This window comes from Lathamus discolor, chromosome 4 (genome assembly GCF_037157495.1).
Source record: "Lathamus discolor isolate bLatDis1 chromosome 4, bLatDis1.hap1, whole genome shotgun sequence".
In the NCBI taxonomy this organism is placed as follows: domain Eukaryota; kingdom Metazoa; phylum Chordata; class Aves; order Psittaciformes; family Psittacidae; genus Lathamus; species Lathamus discolor.
The window spans coordinates 15853765-15860433 of NC_088887.1; positions in this window are offsets into that span (position 1 = coordinate 15853765).

Here is a 6669-nt window from a genome sequence, read left to right on the forward strand (position 1 = left end):
TGGGAGGTGAAAGGGAAAGAGAAGGGAAACACACAAAATGGATCCACACATAAGAAAAATACTAGCAATGCCTTCCCTGTGTAGTACAGGAGAGATTTGGAGAGGGGATTGGGAACATGTTCATAGGTTTTTTTTCCCCTCCCACAACTAGAGCTTTTAATCAGTTCACATAGTCTCATTATAATATTTGCTCCTTTTCTATGTTTTATTTTCTACAAATCAAGCCTGAAATAGAAGACTGATAAGAATTCTGGATTAAAATAAAATAAAATATATATATGTATATATATATATATACACATACATATGGAAGCGTACAAGCTTTTGCATCTCTTCCTACATGACTCCTAAGGTCCAATTGTAAGCAAATACATTTTAATAAGAACTTTATGATGCAGTTGATGTCAAGTATTTTAAATTCAGTAACGATGATTTAGAGAAAACACAGATTTTAAAATTGTGACAATTTATATAATAAATCTTGAGTTATTTTCTTTTGCCTTATAAAAATCTGAGGTCCAGTCCCCTACATTTTCATCCTTTTCTACAAAACTAGAGGAATAGAAGTGACATACAAATGAGAAATTCTAATACAAGTATTTTTGTTTGAATAAACATGTGGAAAGTGCTCTGGGATTATATAAACAGATATGCAGCCATTTTTATGTCATTTCTTGATCTTGGGTTGATGGCAGACCCCCTGCACTCAGAATTATAGATGGAAATGCAGAAAACTTTACAGGCTGAAGTAGAGTGTCATAAATACACCAGCAAAGTGTTTATGCTACTTTTAAACTTTTTCAAGGCAAATACTGGCCATTCTGAACAGACATCCTAATCCAGGTAGAATGAACAACAGCACACATCTCCAGTTGAAGAGACCAGTCTTGCTAAATAAGCAAGAATGCTAAAAGTAAGGTTATAATGATACAAAAGAGAATCTAATGTGACTGGCAAATGAGGAACCAGATTTCATAATGCCACTAAACAACTCAAGCTTCCACCTGCAGTTTATGTTGTGTTACTAAAGGTGGCTGGCAAATACTAAGACTGCTTTTATGATTACATATTTCCTTTGCCTAACAACTGATTGCCTATAAATCTGAGCATACACACACCTCTAATATTCTAAAATTACATTACAGTTATTTACACTCCTGAACAATATAATACAGGCTGTATTTTCATAGATAAAAAGAAGGCCTGGTTACTCTTCCAGACTTTCTCATTTCATTCAGCTTCCATATAGAAGCACCCTTGAATGAAAAATAGACTAACAAGGTTCTAATGAAGTACTTCCTCAGTCTCAATTCTTTTCTTACCACAGTGGAAGCATAGACGATGAGCCCTATGCTTCTGATAAAACAACACCTTTTCCTCTCATTTCACTCACCCAGACATTCCACTGAAAATCATTCACAACTCTATTAAACCAAGGATGCCACAGATACAATGATTTCTGCAAAATTCTGCACAGCTCCCTGGAGATTACGTATGTCTCTGAAAACCAAAGTCTTCAGTGAAAACCTTCAGAAGTAAACTGAAGATTCTGCCATAACAATGTCAGTAAAAAGCATCCTGAAACTCCTCTCCCTCAGTGCCCAGATGACTTACACTAACCTGCAGAAATTGGAACAAGTTGATGTAGCAGCAGTAATGTATTTGCCTTTTCAAAAATGGAGGCTCAAGAATAGGTGTATTTCTACCTACTACCAGCACTTGCTAAGTAGCTTTGAAGATACCAGCAACTCATTTCCTTCCAGCCCTCCTACCCACACACACTGCAGTTCCTTATTTGGGTCCCAAACAGATCACGGTCTTTGTGCCCTGCATTTAGCTACTCATATGCGCACAGCTTTACAGAAACAACTCGTTTTATCCTAAGAAGCAAGCAGCAATATTTCAGTACCATGCCAGTGACCTATGTGAAGACGAATTCAGTCCCACTGGCACAGTGACCGTTCTGCTGTAAACCAAGATATGTAACCCCTATCTGCAGCCATCCTGAAGCTTTTCTGGCAAGTCTCATTAATGTCTCAACTCTGATTTGCTGAACTCAACTGGCAGGTGCTGAAGCGCTGCCAGGACCAGGTAAACAAAACTGAACATACCCCATAAAGAATTTGCTGACTGCTTAAATGAAGCCTCTAGTTTGAACATGTGCTTGTTTAAAGAGGAAATCACACCAGACAAGGACAACATCTTTTAATCCTAGCTTGAAAATCATCTGAAATCTTTGAAACCTGAATTTCAGTGAGGCTGTGTTTACATGGTAAAATTGAAAACTTTGTTCCAAGTTCTTCACAGTTAAACTATCACCACTGCACTGTGAATAAGGAGCCCCTCCATTTAAAACTGCGGTATCCCTGAAACTTCTTGACGGGGATTCAACACATTGACAGAGCTGCCCCGATTTCCTGCAGCTTACATAAAAACATACAAAAAGCTTTGTCAAAAAAATTTGCCAAATTACTTATTAAATGTCACACAAAGAAAAGACAGGAATTGGGGGGCTTGATATTAAGTCCTGTTGTATTATTGGTTCTGTGTTCACTATTAAGTTCTGGTGTTACTGGTTGTGACTAATGCCATTTTAGATACATTCTGTATCCAGAACATCTACACAGGGCTGTGGCAGATGACAGAGGAACTATAGCACACCTGCACCCACTTGATGCCAGCAGCTTGGGACCAACCCAGCTACCCAAGAGTGGCGAGACTGGTACTAAAGGTTATCTATTTGAACAGCTTTGCATCTCAGAAAGTTTTAGACTACCAAATTTGATAAGGTTTACCCCACATCATTTATTAATGCCCCAAACCAGAAGGCATGCCTTTGGACTTTTTCAAGTTCAGCTGAGTGGCATTTGGTAATTATACATCCTAGGTTTATCAGCTTCATTCTAAGTACACATTTCCTCTCTAGCAGTCAGTCCAACTTTCTGTGAGCATCTCCAAACAGCGTGTAGTTACTCCACTCATTTTTATCTGTGTTGGAAAGCATCATATCACATGCATGGCCAAGAAAGCCAGGCAAGCCTGTCAAAACCTGAAAGTCTCTTTTGGAAGTATTTTGGCACTACAGACATGTTGAAGGGAAGCCAGTTGAAAGTATCATCCAAACAAGGTAATAAACATAGATAAAAGCACATGTTCTATAACAAAGGGGAGTTGCCAAAAAGCCTATTGTAACATCGGAGTTGCAGATCTAACAAACTAACTCTTTCCTAACTGACAAACTCCTTGCCTCCTACAAATAAGACTCACACAGATGTCACAGAAAGAACCACATAAGTGAATATTTTCCCCCAGCATGTATCAATAATATAATGTTCACATAACATGTTTTGAAATAATCCAGTATCTTCCATGTTTACAAATATGTAAAGGGTAGGTGTCAGGATGATGGAGCTAGGCTTTTTTCAGTGATATCCAGTGATAGGACAAGGGGCAATGGGTGTAAACTAGAGCATAGGAAGTTCCACGTTAACATCAGGAAGAACTTCTTTACTGTAAGAGTGACAGAGCACTGGAACAGGTTGCCCAGGGGGGTTGTGGAGTCTCCTACACTGGAGATATTCAAGGCCCGTCTGGACAAGTTCCTGTGTGATGTACTGTAGGTTACCGTGCTCTTGCAGGGGGGTTGGACTAGATGATCTTTTTAGGTCCCTTCCAACCCTTGGGATTCTGTGATTCTGTGATTTTGTTGATTTTTTTTCTCTCCTTCTTCCAAAGACAAACGAAAAGCACGAAGGAACAGGGCTTGCAGATGGCAACCTTTATGCTTCACCAGGGCAATCTTTCTCATTCTTATTTCACTGACACTAAGATTTCTCCACTGCATGCCTTACACTCTAATGACATTTTCAATAGAGATTATTTAATGAACTTTCATATTCTGAACAAAATGACCACAAACACTCTTAAGTTATCCCTTGTAGAACTTTATCCAATCTTTATAACTTAGGTGTAGGGTTGCATTGCCTGCTGTTCCAGGATCTCTTGCTAGTACCAAATCAGATTTTAGCTCCTCCACTTAAACCGCTGCTTAAGAACAGATACCTACCTATGATTAGCTTTTAGAAGTGAAGACCAAATGTCACCTAACAATAACCTTCCCATCTTCTCCTGCACTGTGAATCTCAATGCTGACTCTGAATTATGGGATTTGGTTTCATCTTCCACAAGTTTTCCATTCTTCCCCTTTACTAATTCTTCCCCTCTTATTTAATATTTGTACACTTCACTTGGGAGGTAGATTTGATCTGACTGCTCCTCTCAGATCAGTATTTTTACTCCTTACTGTATCTGAACTGTTTGATAAACACATCAGTGGAACAGAGGTAATTGTACATCACATCACTTCATTGATCCTCACATTTGTTATAGCTTTTGTTAGTGCAGCACCTAGTTGTAATTGAAACCACTGATAAATGTGAGCCTCTTATGCAACAGCTAACCTTTTAGCTCTTCTTTCAACATCCCATATTTGTAATGCTCAGCAAAGCTGAACTGCAGCAAAAAAGCCTCATCTGTTTCCCTTTGTTCCTAAGATTTCCTATAAAATCCACTCCAGATTTCTATATTTAGCTATATACATAACTGTACAGATACAGATCTGCATATAAAATATCTTGGCTGCCTATGACCAGGTATTAAGATTTGTTTTCACTTTTTTTTTCTTTCTTTTTTTTTTTTCCTCCGTAGTAAGGGACAAGGAACATACTTTAAACTTCCATTTCCTAAAGTTCCTCATATAACTTCAACCCTAAAGGACAACGAAGAACCACTCAGAAGTTAGACAGCATATAAACAACTAAAAAGAACCTAAAAAACCATCTTGGTCTTATGAATGAAGTGGTGAGCAAGAGCCATAATTAAATGCAATCTGGAAGTAATTACTTTCACATCAAGGCTATAAGGAAAGAATGGTCTCATTTCCATATTAGAAAGACAGGGTAGCCCAAACATACATTCCTGCCCCTACTGTTTGGGGATCTTTATGTATGTATATGTATGCATACAAGCACTCACACACAGAAATGATACAGAGGACAACTCCATTCCATAAATCTAGTGGTTTATTTTTTTAATGCTGAGTAGTTCAGTCTGGCAATGCATGAGTATTAGTTTATTCAAGGAGTTTCTGATAGCTTAAGACTTTTTGTTCTTTAAGGACTACAGAACAGACAGCAGCATGGCACAAGAGTTAAGCGCTGCTGTAGCAAAAAGGGCCAAAAGGATGTTTTGTTAACATTCTGGACTCTAGCACCAACACACTGACCTTGCAATATAACAAGACTAAAGCAGACAAATATTTTAAAGCATTTTGTTTTATAAGGTTTAGCACAGAAATAATCACCCTTCATAAACTCAAGATCTGAATGAGAGAGTCAGTATTTCCACAGTGCTTTCAAATATGCTGGAATGCTGCAGTTCATACTGCTTTGTTTTTAATGCTTCATTCTGCTCACAAGTCCAGTGATGGAAGTCACTTGGAACCATGTAATGATTTTATTACAGTTGCCTCTGTTGTTCCATTTCTCATCATTCCCCCTATTTGTTTGTTACAGTCAATTGTTACGCATTGCTTTAAATTAAATTGTAAGCAATTTGGGGAAGTACCACAGTGGATATTCAAAGAGTGCATTAGCATAAGGAAACTAAACCTTCTATGCTTCCCCTGTTGTCAGTGAAAAGACAGTAACAGTTTCAATTGCCTTCCCACTCCAGAACTAACACCAAGCTTCACTAAAGCCAAAACCTTTCCTTCAACTGGCAACAGGAGAAGCCTATGGAGATCTGTTATCTCAGACTGACGTTTACTAAAATGCTGGGAGAGAGGGCTAGAGGCCACAATTTCCATCTATGTAAATAAGAAAATAGACATAAGCAAGAACAGCCATAGGGGTCACATCAAAATTTCATCTAGCCCAGGGTGCTGCCTCTCATGTTAAACTACAGAGATTAGCTGGGGAAGTAAACAAAACAATTATGAGGGAATAACTTCCTCAGGTATTCCCTGAGCTTGCAACAGAGAAACTTCCTCAATTGAAGGTGCATCTCTGCATTTAGGGCTTTTCATGGCTTTTTTCTTCATAGAATTTCCCCATAATTTGCACATTTATACTTTTAGCATTCAGAGCATCCTGCAGCACAGCATTCTCTGTACACTTTGCATCCAACCCTTTACATGACGAGCCTCCTCCTCTCATTTGGCTGAGCATGCCATGTACCAGTTCCACTTAGCACCCTATTCCCATTTCTGTTCCCCTTATGTTTTTACATTTCCATGCATAAGTCTTAGCTCAAAGATGAATTTACAGATACTGCATGTTTACTTCCAAACCTGTGATTCAGTTTGCATTTAACGAAGAGAGTACTCTGCATAGGCAAAAACACTTTTGTGAGAAATTAGACACTGAAGCACAAGAAAAAGTGAACAGAGCTAGGATCTTAGCAAAATAACCAGATACAGTATCCCTGACCAAGCAGAAAACAGTGGTTAAAAAACCCAGTGAGAAAAGCACTAAACAGTACTTTCCATCAAGCAAAATCAGAAGCAGAACACTTACTACCACACTGAAAGAAAAACACTACTTTAAATATAATATTAAAGCAGTCTTATGATATCCAGCTCCTTCCAAAAATGTTACTTGTGACAGTCAA